This window comes from Hyperolius riggenbachi, chromosome 6 (genome assembly GCF_040937935.1).
Source record: "Hyperolius riggenbachi isolate aHypRig1 chromosome 6, aHypRig1.pri, whole genome shotgun sequence".
Classification (NCBI taxonomy): domain Eukaryota; kingdom Metazoa; phylum Chordata; class Amphibia; order Anura; family Hyperoliidae; genus Hyperolius; species Hyperolius riggenbachi.
Window position 1 is genome coordinate 32,473,881 of NC_090651.1, and position 20,736 is coordinate 32,494,616.

The 20,736-nt window shown below is 44.8% G+C and overlaps 1 protein-coding gene across 5 annotated transcripts in view; it reads right to left on the reverse strand.

Moving 5' to 3' along the window:
* RC3H1 (ring finger and CCCH-type domains 1) overlaps positions 1-20,233 on the reverse strand; it is a 138,209-nt gene extending 117,976 nt beyond the window's left edge. For all 5 annotated transcript variants that reach the window (XM_068239085.1, XM_068239089.1, XM_068239087.1 and 2 more), the window contains exon 1: positions 20,099-20,233. The gene's annotated coding sequence lies outside the window, so the exon portion shown is untranslated. The remainder of the gene's footprint in view (positions 1-20,098) is intronic.
* Positions 20,234-20,736: the final 503 nt, after the last annotated feature.

A 20,736-nucleotide genomic window follows, 5' to 3' on the forward strand; every position in this document is an offset into this window, starting at 1 on the left:
TCCTGACTGTCCATCAATGTAAGCCAATGGGATTGGCTCACAGTGATGACAGGGCCAGCAGCCAATAAAATCTGCTCCCGACCGGCTCACGGAGCTCTGCCGTCGTGCTGACAAAAGGGCGAGTGAGCTGAGGCAGGGCAGAGCGGCACAATTGGTGGGACTGCACGGCGACAATGTTGAAATCTACGTCCTGTCAGAGCCACACAGCCACCAGCAGGACGTAGAGTTCAACTAGCGCAGTCCGGAAGCAGTTAAAAGGGCATACAAACACAAATTGGGTCAGTTAAAGAGAAACCGTGACCAAGAATTGAACTTCATCCCAATCAGTAACCGATACCCCCCTTCCCATAAGAAATGTATTCCTTTTCACAAACGGATCATCAGGGGGCTCTGTATGGCTGATATTGTGGTGAAAGCCCTCCCACAGGAAACTTTGAGGACCATGGTCCTGGCAGTTTCCTGTCTGTGAACCTCGTTGCATTGTGGGAAATGGCTGTTTACTGCCAAAAAAGCAAGCAGCATCTCCTTCCACTGCCAGCAGTAAAAATGTCACCATGTGATGAATGTAAGTCAGGGAGAGGAAAGATTTTACAATGGGCAAACACTGACTAAATCATTTATATATAATTGTAAAAATGAAGCACTTTTTTTTAAAAATACATTATTTTCACTGGAGTTCCTCTTTAAGGACCTGAGTGCTATACAGATACATCGTTAGGTTACAGCTGAGTGACACATACTGTAATGTATGTGTGGGCGAGTGGACAACTGAACAGTGCATGATGGAGTGACTTTTGGTGGGTGGGGTAAAGGTAACTACAACCTCATTACACAATCTTACAACATTTTCTAGCAAACAATTTTCCATTATAGATGTTCTTTTCTGTTAAAGTTTCATTTCTTCATATTTGGGAATAGACCGGATGTGACTGAATGCCCTCTGAAGCATCACAGCATGCCATATCCATTTTTTCATGTTTGGGTTCTCCGGTCCATATTCAATGAGAAACACACAATATCAAAGTACACAGAACATTTTTCTCCATTGAAATTGGCTACATAAGAGGCGTGTGTAAAACCAATTAAAGAAAATAGTCTGATCTGATTATAATCCAATTATTTATGATCCTTATAGGGGTATCAGCAAGCATGTCCTGGCCATGTTAACATTTTTGTAGCGTAAGCAAAACGTTATCCCTTCACACTTGCTTAGCTTTATTCAAGGACATATCAGTGGCATGCAGGTGTAACTAGGTGGCTGCTTTTTATTTCATCACTTTCAGAGGCATAAAGCAATTTCTCAATATGCTGTAAAAGCTGAGTATACACACACTATAAGGTTCAGGACCCGATCACCAGGGAAACAGTTCTGGGTATGAGCTTATACAAGCACTGCCCTTGGTTACAGCAGGGCAGCACATACTGTCACTACCAGGGCTGTGGAGTCGGGGCAATTTTGGGTGCCTGGAGTCGGGAAAAAATGCACAGACTCCTAATGAATTTAAACTGTAACTAAAATAGAAAATATGATAACATTTTCTATTTCTTAGATAATAGTCATAAATAATTTATACATACAGTAATAGCTGTGCTTAGTCCACAAAAATGAAATAAACCGATCAACATTAGTTACTTGTGCTGCTTCAATAAAGTAGTCCCTGTATTTTTAAAGTCAGATATACATATCTGATTGTGACTGTATATATGATGAGTACACAGGAATCTCTTCTATATACCGTACTAAACATCTATGCTGTAAGAATAAAGCCTGATGTGTAGCCGTGTCACTAATGGAGATGGTCTATGAGATGGAAATAATTCTGCGTTGATTCTGATTTATGCAAATGTACGTATAATTTGATAGGTTGTTAAAATTTAGTTCGGCTACTACGAATTAAATGGTACCTGAGAAGTATGAAAATAAAAGTTTTATACATACCTGGGGCTTCTTCCAACCCCCTTCAGGCTAATCAGTCCCTCGCTGTCCTCCACCACCTGGATCTTCTGCTATGAGTACTGGTAATTCAGCCAGTCAGCGTTGTCCGGCCGCATGCCACTTCCACAGCCCGGAGCGTTCTGCACCTGCACAATAGTGCTGGTGCAGGTGTAGTATGCTCCTGGCGACGGAGTGTGTGCATGCGCACTATGACAGACTGGCTCAAGTACCTGGACTCATAGCAGAAGATCCAGATGGCAGAGGAGGACAGCGAAGGACTGATTATGATTAGCCTGAAGGGGGCTGGAGGAAGCCCCAGGTATGTATAAAACTTTAATTTCATCTGTCTCAGGTTTACTTTGTTACACAGTAGTACTATACTCTACATATGCACTCTCCACAGAGCTGCAGGGAATCCTCTGAGAATGTTGTGCACATTGAACACAGAGGTGTTGTCTATCACCCATAAACCTGGTTCAGATTGTGCATGAAGAATGTGTAATAGAGGAAGAATCCCCTCATTCCCCTGCAGAGTACCTGCACGTCACTCTTACATGTACCCACACTTACATTGCCTAGGGCTTGATAGATGTTCTTTGTTCCGGCCTGTACCTTTTACAAGTACTCTTACCAAGGACTAGTTTTAGTCTATGACTAAAGGGAATAAATATGGCAGTCTCCATATCCTTCTCACTTCAGTTGTCTTAAAATTCCTAAGCGTTGGTAGTTAAGAGACGAATTTCATGTTACATACTTTCAATCAACAAGATTGTAATATGCAAATTAGAGGAGTCGGAGTCGAGGAGTCGGTGGATATTTGTACCGACTCCACAGCCCTGGTCACTACGGAAGGAGGAATGGCAGTGTGATGCTCAATGGAGCAGTTTCTGGTAGCATGGAATAAAAGGAAACAAACATGGAAGACCAAATGTATCCCTCTCATTTCGGTTTCCCTTTAAAAAAGTGGACCTGAACTCTGGCACAGGACAAAAGGAAAACAGAAATGCACCCTGTGTGTATTTAAAGTTAATCCAAGATAAACTTTTACTCTTTGCATAATTGTGTTCCATTCATATAGTTTAAAGGGCATTCCTCAAGCCAAATACTTTTTTTTGTTTTGATTTAATACTCTAATTCCCTATAAACTAAACAAGCCTCGCCCACAGCTTCTCCAGAGTGCCTTTGCACTGTAGCAAGAGCTTATGTGAGCTCAGTCTGGGCAGGAGGAGGTTACTAGCCAGATAATGCAGAGGGGAGGAGGAGAGGGGACTGAATTTACACACAGGCAAGCTGATAGCATCTCCAGCCCTCAGCCTGTGACAAACAGAACATGGCTGCCCTCATTGTATCACAGGAATAAATAATCAAACTGTTGAAGCTGTTTGCAGCTAGATATGCTGTGTAAATTATCTAAACTTTAGATAATATATAAAGACAAGTTATTTGTTATAGTTTTTCATCTCGGATCCGCTTTAAAGAGTTTTGTCTGTGTAATCCCCCCTCATTTGTGTCTCATTACTAGTAATTTGATCTCCTCCCTGTGTTACATTGACTGCCTATGGCAAATAATCCCATTTGAAAGCACAGGCTGTAAACAATATGTCTACTTCCATGAATCAGGAAGTAGAAACACTGCAGATTTATTTTAGGTTGTGTATCAGCTGTAACAAAGAAATGTTTTTGTTTAAAGGTTATTATGCTGTTGTGTATCTTTTATAGCAGATGAAGTTCTGAGTTCAGGTCCACTTTAAGAAACCCAACAAATTTGCCCACACCTGTACATTAATACATGCATCAAATCCCCCGAACAAAATTTGAGCACATGAGAAACTGTTAAACCTGGCTATCCAAGTAAATGGCAAGTTTAACATGGTTATCGAGGTGACCTTTATCCCACTGTAAACTTTTGCCTTCTCAAGGGCTGGTTCACACGGGCGTCTGCCCTGTATTTACTGTCGGCATTGGGACTCGGCGTTAAACTATCCCATTCAAGCGAATGGGAGCGTTTGTGTCGGGCTTTTACCGGCATTTGCGCAAACATGGTGTTCAGATCCCGATTTTCCCTGGCTTCAAGGCGACCCTGGACGATATAGGTAGCGTCCTGGGATGGTCAACCGCTGCGGCTAATGTCCCCCTGTAGGGACAAAAACGCCAACCGCAACTTAAAGCCACCAAAAGTCCGAACGCAACGCCACAGAAAGCTGGGCAGACGCCTCCAGTGAAACAGCCCTAAAACAGAAGGCATTTGCGATTATCTAGATTGGAATGAGCTCTGATGTGTCCCACAATGCATGGAAATATGCAAACCTTTCCTTTGTTGTCCCTGTTGGCTTATGGTGTAATGGTTAAGGGCTCTGCCTCTGACACAGGAGACCAGGGTTCGAATCTCGGCTCTGCCTGTTTAGTAAGCCAGCACTAATTCAGTAGGAGACCTTTGGCAAGTCTCCCTTACACTGCTACTGCCAATAGAGCGCGCCCTAGTGGCTGCTGCTCTGCTCTGGCGCTTTGAGTCCGCAAGGAGAAAAGCGCAATATAAATGTTATTTGTCTTGTCTTGTCTGTTCTTGATGGACGAACGTCTCTTTTCAATCTAACTATGTAACTATGTAATTACACCATTAGGACCACTAGAATGCAATGATGTGTAAGCTTGTTACCGTAAAGGGGCCCATACACCTAACGATTTTCCTGCCAATATACAGCAGATTTGATCACTGAAATCATTGCGCAAACGCTGACAGAACGATAGATTTCCGTCCGAAACCAATCGTTCCCGATCTGTCCGTGCAGAAGATTTAGCTCGAACGGGAGTGGGTCGGGAGTGCGTCGATAGCGGCATTCAAATGCCCGACGACCGACGCGATCGGCAATACATTACCTGCTCCGGCCAGCGCGTGTCCCCGCTCTCTCCGCTGTCACTTCTCCGTGCTCGGCTCCTCCAGCTTCACTGAACTTCCTGTCCCGGCAGGAAGTTTAAACAGTAGAGCGCCCTCTACTGTTTAAACTTCCCTGGCAGGAAGTTCAGTGAAGCTGCAGCCGAGCGCGGAGAAGGGAATGCAGAGACCAGGGGACACGCGCCGGCCGGAGCAGGTAATGTAAGCGGGGGACTGGGGGGGGGGGGGGGGGGGTGCGTCAGCTCCACAGATTGTGATCGGTTCGATGCTGAAATCGATTCACAATCTGTTTGCAGTAAAGGCAGCCATACGATCCCTCTCTGATCAGATTCGATCAGAGAGGGATCAATCTGTTAGTCGGATCTGATGGCAAATCGACCAGTGTATGGCTTACTTAATTGTACAGAGCCAAAACAATCCAACATGCTTACAGACTGATCCGATAGAATCGATTTTCGAATGATCAATTCAATAGAATCAATCGATGGCCAAAATAAACCAATGTATTGGCCCCTTTACAGCTGATACAAATCCTAAAATAAATCTGCACTGGTTTATTTGTCCTGATTCATGGAAGCAGACATTACCTTCCCGTGCTTTCAAATGAGCTCATCTGCCATCTCTGCAATGGCAGTCATGTGACACGGGGAGAGATCAAATTACAACTTGCAATTAGACCCAAATGAGGAGGTATGAAACAGGCTAAACTCTCTAAATACATACAGGGTGCATTAATCTATGTTTTCCTTTTATTCTGTGTAAGGGTTCAGGCTCACTTTAAAACAAAAAAATCCCAGTCAGGAATCACTAATGAAATTACGCAGGAAAAACATAGGAAACACATATGCAATTTCAAAAACATCTTAGGGTAGGTGCACACTAAGCATAACATGAAATGCTGCGTTTTATGCCATGGTTCATTTTATGTGGTGTGCGTATTTCTGCATTTTTGGTGCGTTCGCAATTTTTTACAGTACATGCATTTTTAAGCGTTTTGCACAGGGCTGTGGAGTTGGAGCAATGTTGGGTACCCGGAGTCGGAGTTGGCAGATTTTTGTAGCGACTCCACAGCCCTAGGTTTTGCATGCGTTTGCGGTTACCATATACAAAAAGACATACAGTGGAGGAAATAATTATTTGACCCCTCACTGATTTTGTAAGTATGTCTAATGACAAAGAAATGAAAAGTCTCAGAACAGTATCATTTCAATAGTAGGTTTATTTTAACAGTGGGAGATAGCACATCAAAAGGAAAATCGAAAAAATAACCTTAAATAAAAGATAGCAACTGATTTGCATTTCATTGAGTGAAATAAGTTTTTGAACCCCTACCAACCATTAAAGGGAAGGTTCAGGGAGGGTGGCTAAAAATAAAAATCAATTTCCACTTACCTGAGGCTTCCTCCAGCCCGTGGCAGGCAGGAGGTGCCCTCGCCGCCGCTCCGCAGGCTCCCGGTGGTCTCCCCGACCTGGCCAGGCCGGCTGCCAGGTCAGGCTCTTCAGCGCTCCAAGGCCCGGCACTTCTGCGTCCCACGCCGGCGCGCTGACGTCATCGGACGTCCACCGGGCTGTACTGCGCAGGCGCAGAACTACTGCGCAGTACAGACCGGAGGACGTCCGATGACGTCAGCGCGCCGGCGTGGGACGCAGAAGTGCCGGGCCTTGGAGCGCAGAAGAGCCCGACCTGGCAGCCGGCCTGGCCAGGTCGGGTCGGCCACCGGAGACCACCGGGAGCGGCGACGAGGGCACCTCCTGCCTGCCACGGGCTGGAGGAAGCCCCAGGTAAGTGGAAATTGATTTTTATTTTTTAACCACCCTCCCTGAACCTTCCCTTTAAGAGTTCTGGCTCCCACAGAGTGGTTAGACACTTCTACTCAATTAGTCACCCTCATTAAGGACACCTGTCTTAACTAGTCACCTGTATAAAATACACCTGTCCACAGAATCAATCAATCAAGCAGACTCCAAACTCTCCAACATGGGAAAGACCAAAGAGCTATCCAAGGATGTCAGAGACAAAATTGTAGACCTGCACAAGGCTGGAATGGGCTACAAAACCAATTAGCAAGAAGCTGGGAGAGAAGGTGACAACTGTGGAAATGGAAGGAGCACAAAATGACCATCAATCGACCTCGCTTTGGGGCTCCACGTAAGATCCCACCTCGTGGGGTGTCAATGGTTCTGAGAAAGGTGAAAAAGCATCCTAGAACTACACGGGAGGAGTTAGTGAATGACCTCAAATTAGCAGGGACCACAGTCACCAAGAAAAACATTGGAAACACATTACACCGCAATGGATTAAAATCCTGCAGGGCTCGCAAGGTCCCCCTGCTCAAGAAGGCACATGTGCAGGCCCGTCTGAAGTTTGCCAATGAACACCTGAATGATTCTGTGAGTGACTGGGAGAAGGTGCTGTGGTCTGATGAGACCAAAATAGAGCTCTTTGGCATTGACTCAACTCGCTGTGTTTGGAGGAAGAAAAATGCTGCCTATGACCCCCAAAACACCGTCCCCACCGTCAAGCATGGGGGTGGAAACATTTTGCTTTGGGGGTGTTTTTCTGCTAAGGGCACAGGACAACTTTATTGCATTAACGGGAAAATGGACAGAGCCATGTATCGTGAAATCCTGAACGACAACCTCCTTCCCTCTGCCAGGAAACTGAAAATGGGTCGTGGATGGGTGTTCCAGCACAACAATGACCCAAAACAATACAGCAAAGGCAACAAAGGAGTGGCCCAAGAAGAAGCACATTAAGGTCATGGAGTGGCCTAGTCAGTCTCTGGACCTTAATCCAATAGAAAACCTATGGAGGGAGCTCAAGCTCAGAGTTGCACAGAGACAGCCTCGAAACATTAGGGATTTAGAGATGATCTGCAAAGAGGAGTGGACCAACATTCCTCCTAAAATGTGTGTAAACTTGGTCATCAATTACAAGAAACGTTTGACCTCTGTGCTTGCAAACAAGGGTTTTTCCACTAAGTATTAAGTCTTTTATTGTTAGAGGGTTCAAAAACTTATTTCACTCAATGAAATGCAAATCAGTTGCTATCTTTTATTTAAGGTTATTTTTTCGATTTTCCTTTTGATGTGCTATCTGCCACTGTTAAAATAAACCTACCATTGAAATGATACTGTTCTGAGACTTCATTTCTTTGTCATTGGACAAACTTACAAAATCAGTGAGGGGTCAAATAATTATTTCCTCCACTGTATGCATTTTTTACGAGTTTGCCTTTTGCATTATATGCAAATCAATAGGAAGACAACAGGAAGCGGAAATCATAAAACAATTTCTTTAACCAAAAACGCATAGAAAAACACATACCATTGGGTTTCCATTGACTTTCATTATGTGCGTTTTTAAGGATTATGCAACAAAACCAGCGTTTTTGAAAATGCACGCATCAAAAACGCATATGCGTTTTTTCCTGTGGCCCATAGACTTCAATTAGCGGCAAAAACGCTGCTTTTTTAGCAATGCTAGCGTTTCTGCTAAGTGTGCACCTAGCCTGAAAGCTACTGGAAGCACACCGACAGTATGAACTCGCACCATCTTATTTCTAATCTCAGGGGAAGTTATTTGCAATGCATTTAAATACCATAAACTATTAGTTTCCATGCAAAGGTTAGAAGTGCGACAGGTGCAACACTGTACAAATACAGGAACCTGATTTTATTCAACTCCCACTGTGTGTGAAAAAAAAAAAGGAAGAGATGGTTCCCTCAGTTTATTTCCAGGCCTCTTCACAACTTTCCTCACATGATGGAAGCTTGAGCACGTGTCCCCAATAAACAATTCTGCAGTGTAACATGACTCAGCACATGAGCTCAGCTCTGGCTAAACATCAAACCTCAATGAAAAAATATTACACTCAACACACTAAAAACATCAAAACAAGCTTTGTCAAAGCAAAAGGTATAACATAATATCCTTTTGTTGGAGTGTATGGCCTGTCTCCCAAGTTTTGTCTCTGGATTTCAGCCCGGCCACATGAAAAGCCAGACTGTCCTACTTCTGCTGCTGGAAACGCAGGAAAAAGTGACCATTGCACTGTCACACACAAAGACATTAGGATTCTTAAAGCCAGGGCTGAGAAGTTGGAGCAATTTTAGGTACCTGGAGTCGGAGTTGGTGGTTTCATAAACTGAGGAGTCGGATAATTTTTGTACCAAATCCGCAGCTCTGGTAAGTATTAGACTAAGGAGTCGGAGCTATTTTGGATACCTAGAGTCGGAGTTGGAGTCAGAGTTGGTAGTCGAAGTCGGATGATTTTTGTATCGACTCCACAGCCCTGCTTAAAACAAGACTTTTTGGTCTCCAGTCATTTTCAAGGCAAACCACTCCATTGCCTGAAACGAGGCGATAAAACATTTGTAGCCGATGTAAAATAGAAACCTTATTACCCTATTACACAGGCAAACAATACTTCCAGCATTCATTTATGAAATCTGTTAAGACCCATACAAACAATAGAATTTTGTTGTTAGATGATTGTTTATCTCCGGCAAAAGCACAGTTATGAAGTGATAGTCACGAGGCATTGCTAAATGACACAGGTGGCTCCTGCTTGTCTGCCATTCCTAAAGCTATGTACCCACACCATGATTTTTAAACTTTTTTTCCCTGTGACCACTGACTTTTTGCGCAAGGAGCAACAGAACATTTCGAATGCAAATCATTAGATGAAACCCATACAACTAGGAAGAACAGGAAACTGGTGCACTAAAAACTCTCTCTACACACACAATGAGGCACTCATGTGTTATTTATGTGTTGATGAAAATTCACAGACAACAGTCAGGCTTGCTGCTTATAGCAAACAAAGGGAATCGCTGGTTGCACAGAAACAGTGGTAGCCACCGAGTACTGGACACCAGGTTGCTAACCTTCATATTTCCATGCAGTGGTCTCCCCCAAAAATATTTCCAGCTAGGTGGCATTAAAAAGTAACCGGGTGGGGCGCGACGGGGGAGTGCAGGGCCGCTGTAGTTCTGCTTACAGGATTGGAGGTGAATGAGGAGGCGAGCCAATGACAGCCGGGTGCTCCCCAAATTTAGTTGGATGGAGCACCCGGCTGACAGATCCTGGAGAGAACATTGCCATGTATGGACATCATCTCCCAGCATGCACTGCAACGGGTAGTGCAACGCACACGGTGTCAACTGCCGCAAGGACTCACAAAAGGAACGATTTTTGATTTAAGATTTTTGATTCCAATTTCTTACATATCCCTTTGTCACAAGCTTTTTATCTCTCCCCCCCCCCCCCAAAAAAAAACCCTAGATGAAATACTAGTCACTCATTGGGGGAAAAAAAAAATATGCCTCTTTTCCATGGTCTGCAATTCATCCACCCTGCCACAGATGCAATTACATGCAGCCAAATGGCAGCGTTTGGTAACACCGCGCAGGTCACGTTTAACAGCAGTGAAAAAAGTCTCATGCTGCGTCTGAGTATGATCATCACTGTGCTCACATGCAACTACATGGGGGGGGGGGGGGGAGGTATCAATTTATTGATCATTGCGTCGATTCCAATTTTGTGACGATTCTTTTAGGTTGATCAGATTGCTCATTTTCTTCTCCGTTGGCGAGCCCGAACTATAGTTTCCGATATTGGATCATTAAAAGGCACCTCTACAGCTGTGTCTCGGGTGTACACGGCCCCTCTATAGCTGTGTCTCGGGTGTACACGGCCCCTCTATAGCTGTGTCTCGGGTGTACATGGCCCCTCTATAGCTGTGTCTCGGGTGTACATGGCCCCTCTATAGCTGTGTCTCGGGTGTACATGGCCCCTCTATAGCTGTATCTCGGGTGTACATGGCACCTCTATAGCTGTATCTCGGGTGTACACGGCTCCTCTATAGCTGTATCTCGGGTGTACACGGCACCTCTATAGCTGTATCTCGGATGTACACGGCACCTCTATAGCTGTATCTCGGGTGTACACGGCACCTCTATAGCTGTATCTCGGGTGTACACGGCACCTCTATAGCTGTATTTCAGGTGTACACGGCACCTCTATAGCTGTATTTCAGGTGTACATTTTGAGCCTTTAAATATCTTAAAATGGCCAATACAAAATGGAAACCTCTCTGTTAAGTTGTCAGTATAGGATATACTCATTTTAGGGCTGTGTTCCAAAAACATGACTATACTTTAGATGTTGCATAATTTAAGCAATACATTTCGACTGGAAATAATAGAAACTTCTATTATGTTAAACATACAAGTGAATGATGAGACCTGCTTGCATTGACTCATCTGGGTTTCCCAACACAGGTCAGATGGTAGCAAGAAGTCCCATTAGGGTGATGTGACTGTGTAACGTGGAATGTGATGTGGAAGAAGTCAGTGTTATATAAATGCATAATGGCAGCTACAGATACAACCCTCCCACCAGTATATCAAGTGGCGAGGAAGGAGGTGGAGCATTTTCACTCATGTGACAAGGGGGAGGCGCTAGAAGTTGTGGGAGCAACATGAGGGTTCATGGAATGAGGCGCAGAGAAATCAGGATTGAAGTAGCTTTGGCCGTACGGTTAAATGCTGTTACTATTGGAATTGAGGTGATGCATTCATACTGGTTTTCAAAAAAAGGGAGCAATTGTAGCTCTGTTGCACGAGCCCAACATAGTGAAAAATCTATTTTGGGGACTGAAAGAGCCCTTACTCAACGATGCACAAGGCAAGTTAGTTTATGGGAACAGAGATTTTGCATCATTTGTAGGTTATAACTGGTCTGTGAGTTCAGAACAACTACTAAGTGCCAAATATAACTTTCAACGAAAAATAGAGACAAAATTTCCTATTTCACCGATAACGGTCTTAAAGGACACCTGAAGCGAGAGGGATATGAAGGCGGCCATATTACCACATCAGTGGTGTCTGAATCACACCTGAAACAAGCATGCAGCTAATCCAGTCAGACCTCTACCAGGCAATTTGCATTGTGTAAAAGGAAATAAATATGTCAGTCTCCACATCCCTCTCACTTCAGGTTCCCTTTAATGAAGCACTTCTCTACTTTGAGAAGAGGCAAGTGCATAATAGTAGTCTCAGCAGTATTTAGCCCACCTGAGCTATTATGCTCCCTTTCAAGAAAAAGTGAATTATAAATTACTGTACACTACAAAAAAAGTGTTATTATATCTGGACTGTAATGCTAAGTACACCATACAATTTTCTGGCAGATTTAACTGCCAGATCGATTATTTCTAACATGTCCAATCTGAATTTTGATCGATTTTTCTAGCTTTTAATTTTTTTATCGATTTTTGTTCAGTTCTATGAAAATCGATAAAACAATTATTTTTTATTTATATAGCGCCAACATATTTCGCAGCACTTTACTAAGCACAATTGAAAAAACAATTGAAATAAATAATAAAATAAAAAAATATCGATTAAAATTCAGACCGGACTATACTTTGATATTCTATGCCTACTTCAGGGAAACTACAATGAGGTTTTGCGTAAGACATTTTACTAACGCCTTATTCCTTCTGCCCAGGTTAAAATGATCATCAGAGACACTCTTTATAGCCAATAAAGTGTATGCTACATGTAATGTAGAGATATATTGGACTTTTCTAGTTTCTTTCCTGAATAATGTCTCAGGAAGAACTATGATGGAAAGGTTTCTCTTCTTTCCATACCCTTCTCTTCTATGCCCCTTATGGGCCTTGACCTGCTAATGGTTGTCTGTATAATGTTATGAGTTATGTTGTTATTTGTAATAAAATGTTATGTTGGAATAACTGAACAAAAAACAATTAAAATTTTCCTGTTAAAAAATAAAATAAAATTCAGACCGGACATGTTGGAACTAATTTATCCGGCAGGTAAATCTGCCAGAAAATTGTATGGTGTGTACCTAGCATAATACAAGTTCTTCTGTGTAACTATATGTAACGGTTTCAGCTCCAGGACTAATTTACATACGTTTAGAACTCATTTGGCTCATGAAATATATTTGATATGCTACTACTACATCTGTCTTATTGTTTACACAATTTAATCAATGTGAAAGTCACCTGCCTAGTAATGTTGGTCGAGCCTGCTACACTTCAGCTGACATCAGGTGTGTACACAAGCAAAGAACTGTTGTCACCTGAAGGCAGAGACCTGATCCTTGGGCAACAGCTTGGCAGCCAAGTGCTGTACAGATGCCATAGCAGTGTGGCAGCAGCTTCCAGCAGAGGGGGACAAATCTCCAAAACGTGGACACAAAGTTAATGAAGTAATAGACTAAGGGGAGGGAAGGCCCTAGTGATTCTTTATGGCTTATTTTCACAAGGAGTCGCATGCGTTTCCAAATCGAGCAACCGCCGCAGTGCTGCGGTGAAGCCACAGCCAAATCGATATAGCTGTGCCATGCACGGCTGTAGGGATTCAGATGCGTGCTGCGGAAGACTGCTGCATACTGTTTAGAATAGCGCCAGTGTTTGTCTGAATAGGCAGCATTTCCCCATGGGGCTTGCATGCAGAGAGACGCTGTGTATTCTGCCCGAGTGGAAACAGGCCCTAAGAGCCTTTTTAGTTGCTGTTAAAAGCATCGCTTGAAAGGGTACCACTACAGTTCCATTCAAATTAATAGAAGCATTTTTAAAATAATTGTTACAGCATTTTGCGCCTTTTGCGTAAATCTCACAGCAGTGTTCTCCCCAGAAAATTTTTCCAGCCGGGTGGCATGAAAAAGTAGCCGGGTGGGGTGATATGACAGAATGCAGGGCCGGTGCTTCTCTGCTTACAGCAGAGGAGGAGATGAGCCGAAGACAGCCGGGTGCTCACCAAAACTAGCCGGGTGGAGCACCCGGCTAAAAGAGCTTGAGGAGAACACTGCACATACAGTAGAGCCTGCCGTTTTGTCTTAGACGTTACAGAGTACAGAGTTAGAGAGTCTCAAACCGCAACGAGGAAACGCTGGTAACTGATGCCGATCCCTTCTCTGCTCAGTAGCATGAAAGCGTTTAGCATCGGCTAAATGAGCCACCACCAGCCATCCGGTCAACGGCTTTTATGAACTAACCCCAAATCAACTAGTGGTACTAATTTAAAGAGACACTAACATCAAAAAGATCCCCTGGGGGGTACTCACCTCGGTGGTGGAAGCCTCAGGATCCTAATTAGGCTCCCCACGCTGTCCTCTGTCCCACGGGGGTCTCGCTGCAACCCTCCGAACAGCCGACAGACCCGACTGTTGATTCAATATTTACGGTTGCAGGCTCCAGCGGGGGCGCTGTGGCTGCTCTCGGCTCCGAAGTAGACAGAAATACCCGATCTCAGACGGGTCCGCTCTACTGCGCAGGCGTCGGAAACTTGCGCCTGCGCAGTAGAGCAGACCCAACGGCGATCAGGTATTTCCGCCTACTTCGGAGCCGACAGAGCGCCTGCGCAGGAGCCGGGAAGGTAAATATTGACGTCGCCGCTGTACGGAGGGCTGCAGCGAGACCCCCGAGGGACGGAGGACGGCGTGGGAAGCTTCATTAGGATCCTGAAGCTTCCCCCACCCGAGGCGAGTACCCCCCAGGGGACGTTTTGATGTTACAGATTCTCTTTAAACCGAAAAAAAGCGATATGGCAGTTCAATTTTGCATCCATTAAAAAAACACAAACAATAGTTAAAAGCCCACTACCTATGCAACGGTGCGATTTTTCCTGTTGCTTTCCGGACGATTCAATCACGCTAATTTAATCTAATAGAAATCTATACCCAAATTATTTTTGGTCCAAATCAATCGCCTCTAATGGAAGATATAGACCGGCGGCAGATCTGGAGCAACAGATTGACAGCCGATAACATGCATCAAACAGTGCAACACTTTTGTTCAAGAGATTTTAAATAGATTAAATGATGAAATCTATTTAAAAAAAATAATATCTATGCCTAGTGTGTTGAAGGAGGAGATTCCACTATGATCAGATTTGATCTATCTGATGGAAAACATCAGGGAAATAAAGCCCATCCAGATTTACTTACCTGAAACTTCCTCCAGCTCCTGCAAGCTTATGTGTCCCTCGCCGCAGCTTGGCTCTCAGTGAGACGCCCGGCGTCCCCTCCGTAGCAGCCAGAGACCTCCTACGCAAGTGCGAGTGCGCGGCCGCACGCGTTTACACTCCCGTCAACAGAATTGTACTGCACAGTACGCTCCTATCCACGGGAGCAGCGCAGCTGCACGCTCGCACATGCGCAGTAGCCGGCCCCGGGCAACCCGCTTAGAGCGGAGCTGCAGTAAGGGACGCACAAGCTTGCAGGGGGCTTGAGGAAGCCCCAGATAAGTAAATCTGGATAAGCTTAATTTCTCTGATGCTTCCTTTAAAGGCCACCCAAGGCGAAAATAAACTCATGTAATACACAATTTTATCTTCCTTCTCCTAAAAATGACTAAGATATTCCAGTTTTATGTTTAAATCTACTTTTTAAGTTTTAAAGAGAATCCGAGGTGTGTTTAAAGAATGTTATCTGCATACAGAGGCTGGATCTGCCTATACAGCCCAGCTTCTGTTGCTATCCCAAACCCCACTAAGGTCCCCCTGCACTCTGCAATCACTCATAAATCACAGCCATGTTGTGAGGCTGTGTTTACATCTGTAGTGTCAGTCTCAGCTGCTCCCCCGCCTCCTGCATAGCTCCGGTCCCTGCCCCCGTCCCTTCCCTCCAATCAGCAGGGAAGGAAGGGATGCAGGCGGGGACTGGAGTTCTGCAGGAGGCGGGGAGAGCAGCAGACTGACACTATAGAGATAAACACAGCCAGCTCTGACAAGCTGTTTGTCAGCAGCGTGGCTGTGATTTATGAGGGATTGCAGAGTGCAGGGGGACCTTAGGGGGGTTTGGGATAGCAACAGAGGCTGGGCTGTATAGGCAGATCCAGCCTCTGTATGCAGATAAAATTCTTCAAACCCACCTCGGGTTCTCTTTAACTGTTTTATTGTTTTGAACTTTTGACCCTTTTTATCCCTTTCCTGCTCTCAGAAGATTTTCTTATCAGTGAGGGTCACACTGTAGTCACTTCCTGCCTGAGTCAGTCACTTACATACCTGATATTTAACTCTTAGGCAGAGAAAGAAAAAAAAGGAACACAGCATAGTTATTTGTGTGCCAGGCGCTGAACATACCCATGTCTATCTCATCATGTCACCTCGGGTATCCTTTAAGTTCAAAGCTTTTGTGTGTACTAATGCATGAGTACTAACTCCGTACAAAAAGTTTTTCCAGTCAAGATATCATGAATTGTGTTGACTGTATATCGTTTCATGCTCGAAGTGACCACGACGATCACAGCACATCTCCTGAACTAATTGTACTACCATGAATGACCAACCAGCAGCACACATAGCTAGCTTGTTTATTTACCTAGTTGCCTAGTAACCTGCCTTCCCTACAATAGAGGAGTTGTTGGAGATGGTTAATGTACCAGTGTTCCTGTACAATGCCCTCACCATTGTCTGAAAGTGTTTATCATGCTTTCTAAAGGCCGATTACGCATGCTAAACCGCCTGCCTGATTTTGGTCTTCTGGAGGATTGAGGCATGAGTATGCGTGGCAAACTACTAGACAAGCAACTGATAACAGGCGGTCTTGCCTGATACATCCGGTAGATCAACTCACATGACTGGTGGGCTGTGAAAGTGCAGCTGGACAGGCGTACGTCATTTGAATAACGTACTTGTTTTGAATGCGGTCATGTAGTGCAATCCGTTGTTTCGCCTGCGCACGCATTATGTACACGAGTTGGTAGAGCAGTTTGTTGGTATATGGAAAATACTAGTCGTGTAAGCGGTTTGTTGTGGTGCTGGTTGTGCACTTTGTTGGATTTGTGTACAAAACTTTAAATATTGTGCTGCTCTTGTACAAAGTGTCCTTTGTGTTTTGTTTTTTCATTGATCACCGCACAAGCAATAAACAGACATCTCATACACAAACTTATCAATTACATATTGCATGCTGACCACAAAGCCGATCATATTATTGTCCATAAGAGATTAAGTATAACATGCTTATCTATAAACCAGGCACGAGCAGCAGTCATATACAAATTAACAGGACCAGCTGACACTACTGTTCTTATACTTGCTCCCTTCTCTCTGCATATACAAATCATGTTCACCTAGAATTCTCGGTGTATTGGTCTCTAAATACTCCTGCTCCCTAAGAACGGTTATGATAAAAAAAAAAAAGAATATTCCCCTACAACAATATAGCCCACGCTAAAATAGCATACACTCCATAGAAGGAATGGTAAATGAGTTGTGCTAAAAAGGAGGGGGGGGGGGAAGAGATAAATTGATGTATATTGTGCAATGTATGCAAATGAATACAACTTGAATACAGCCAAATCAAATGAAACAGAGGTGGGGCTCTATTGTTCTATTTTCAAGCTGCAGAAGTTGGTTGGTTGGTCGGTGAGATGCAAATAATTCTGCAGAATTATGGTAATTTGCAACCCCCCTTCTTTGGAAATGGAAGATATCGAGTGGTATACACTTCCTGGGAGCAGTACACGGTAAAAGTACATACTGCCTGGGAATAGCGTACACTCCCTGTGAGTAGTAAATGGGGGAAAAAAAATACATACTTCCGGGGAATAGTGTACGCTCCCTTATGCCTAATACACACGATGCAATTTCCCACCCGATTCACGAGAATCGGATGACTATTTCCGACATGTCCAATCGGCGTCCGATCGATAAAGTGATTCATTTTGCAGACTCATAATTAGAAAACTGATCGCTTTATCGATCGGGTGCACCTTGGCCATGTACACACACTGTAACTTCCTGTCCGAACACCCGTCGATCGGGAAATTGCATCAGGTGTACCCAGCATTAGGGTGGCATATGGGAGGTGTGCATACTGCCTGGGAATGTTGTGCACTCCCGGAGAGCAGTATATGGGAAATGTACATACGCGTACGTACGAAAAGGGCGTCGGGAAAAAAGGGCGCGTGGTATAGACGATAAATGGAAATATCGTTTATAGAAATTATTGTGTAGAATTTCGTTTATAAATAGTGTTTTAAGAATTTATAAATCACTAAATAATGTGTATGAGATCGGCAATTCTTAAAACGTTAATCTTCCCTGTTTGTAAAGTGAAACTTATATTTTCGTTTATTAAAAACCCTCCCTGTACCTATCCCTAACCCCTAGACCCCCTGTTGGTGCCTAAACCTAAGACCCCCCTGTTGGTGCCTAAACCTAAGACCCCCCTGTTGGTGCCTAAACCTAAGACCCCCCTGTTGGTGCCTAAACCTAAGACCCCCCAGTTGGTGCCTAAACCTAAGACCCCCCTGTTGGTGCCTAAACCTAAGACCCCCCTGTTGGTGCCTAAACCTAAGACCCCCTATGGATAATAATGTTTTACAGACATTAATAAATAAAAAATGTAAAGAAAAAAAATGTAAATTATTTTTTTGGGTGGATAATGTGTTAGAAATGTTTTAGAAATAGTGATTTATTATCTTCATAAACGTTATTCGTCACGGGCTCATTTTGTAAACTTAAATCATCACAAACATAGTTATAAATCCTTAAAAATCTCCGGGCGCCGTTATAAATCCTTAAAAATCTCCGGCGCCTTATTTTCCCCGTTCAGCGCCCATTAAACGATATTTATAATGGAAGTGAATGGGGCGCCCTTTTTGTCCACTTGTCTCATGCGCCCAAATCTACTGCTTCCGTACATACTGCCCGGGAATACGGTACACTCCCTGGGATTAGTACATACTGTCCAGTAATAGTGTACACTCCCTGGGATTAGCACATGGGAAAAGTACATACTGCCTGAGAATAGTGTACACTCTGAGAGCTGTGTATGGGAAGTGTTCATACTGCCTTGGAATGGTGTACAATCTCCGAGAGTAGTAGAGGTTTACATACTTCTTGGGAATGGACTACACTCCCTGGGAGTAGTAAGCCAGAAAAGTACATAATGCCCAGGAATAGCGTACACTCCCAGTGAGTAGTATATGGGAGGTGTACATACTACCTTGAAACGGTGTCTACTCCCTGAGAGCAGTATATGGGAAGTGTACACTCACAGAGTAATAAATAAGAGGTGTATGACATGTAATGCCGGGGAATAGCATACTCTCCCTGAAAGTAATATATGGGAGCTTTATACTTACGGTGTCTATTAACGGTTGCTCTGTATTTCCCCCCACAGAAAAGCTACTGTCAGATAGGCAAGCAGATAATTTGCAACCAAATAGCTGATATATGCCAATAGATGAGCTCAGTGCACACAAGGACAGTTTTCTCCCCAGGCTCTTTTGCACCCGGCTGTCATCGGCTCACCATCTCCTATGCTGTGAGCAGGGTTGTGCAGAGAAGCACTGGCCCTGTATTATATCTCGCCCCACCCGGCTACTTCTTCAGGCAACCCGGCTGGGAAAAAAATTCTGGGGAGAACACTGAAGGACCTTCGGGTCACTGGGCTTTGGGCACGGCGCTCACTTTGGCCACCGCCTCCACTCACGCAACTATACTAATTTTATGATTAATCAGCCGTTATCCCATCTATCAGTAGACTTTTCTGCAGGGGAGATACAGAGCAGCAGTTGGTAGATGATGGCTTTATACATAAGTACCGGAAACTCTATATACTACAGGGCACTGTCATACAATTCCTGGGAATAAGCGTAAAAAATGGCTTCTATTCTCAAGTAGTAGTACAGACAGAAGCTCACAACAGGAAAACACTGGCAAGAAATGATAAACACTTCTCAGTAATAATCCAGTTGCTATGGATGCTGGATGTCATTGCCCATGGCAACCATGATCCTGATGCCATTGCCCATGGCAACCATGACCCTGCAACTATTGCCCATGGCAACCATGACCCTGCAGCTATGAATTATTGCCCATGGCAACCATGACCCTGCAGCTATGAATTATTGCCCATGGCAACTATAGCCCTGCTGCTATGAATGCAGTTGCCCATGGCAACTAGGCAAGGCTGCAGATAGGAAACAATGGAAGCCGGGCAGCAGCATGGATGGATCCCCTGCAGGTGAGGAGGGCACAGGGCTGGACTCTGAGGGCTCTGCTTTACGGCTGCTGTAATTTCGCCTCCTCACGGCCATGTCCTGTATGTGGAGGGAGGCAGCCCGACTCCCCACACAGGAGCGACCGCCCGCCAGCCCCGAGGCGCGGCCCCTCCCGTCCCAGTACCGGCCTCCCCCCACACACCGGCCTCCTGCCACAGGCACGCTCCGGCCCAGGCCTCGCCCAGCGCACCGGCCAAGCCCCTCCCCTTCACTCACCGGCGGCGGCTCTCAGCTGTCCGTGCCCCGGACATTGCGGGTGACCGGCGGGAGTCTCACCGGGCGGAGAGCGGGCGACATCGTGTCCTTCCGGCTGCCCAGCGCCTCTTCCTGCTCCCACAATCCACCGCGCCCTCCTCCCCACCCCCAACCGTCCCTCCCAGAATCCTCCGCGGCTCTGCCCCCTCCCCCAACCGAGTCTCTAGCTCTCCTCCCAGAGTCCTCCGCGGCCGCCTCCCCGCCCCCAACCGCACCTCAGCACAACAACAACCCGCCCATTCTACAGACAACACCTTGTGTTTATCTTCCTGTATAACAACATATGATGCACGTCCTCCCACAATACTGTACAATATATCACCCATATATAGCTCACAATACTGTACAATATATCGCTCCTCTATAACCACCCCTCATATCATTCCTATATAACCCCACATGCAACGTCCTCACTCAATACTGTACAATATATCACCCCTCTATAACCCCCCCCCCCCCCCATTATATCATTCCTATATAACCCCACATGCTGCACGTCCTCACACAATACTGTACTATATATCACCCCTCTATAACCCACATTACTGTATATCAGCCATATATAACTCACAATACTGTTTATCACCCCTCTATACCCC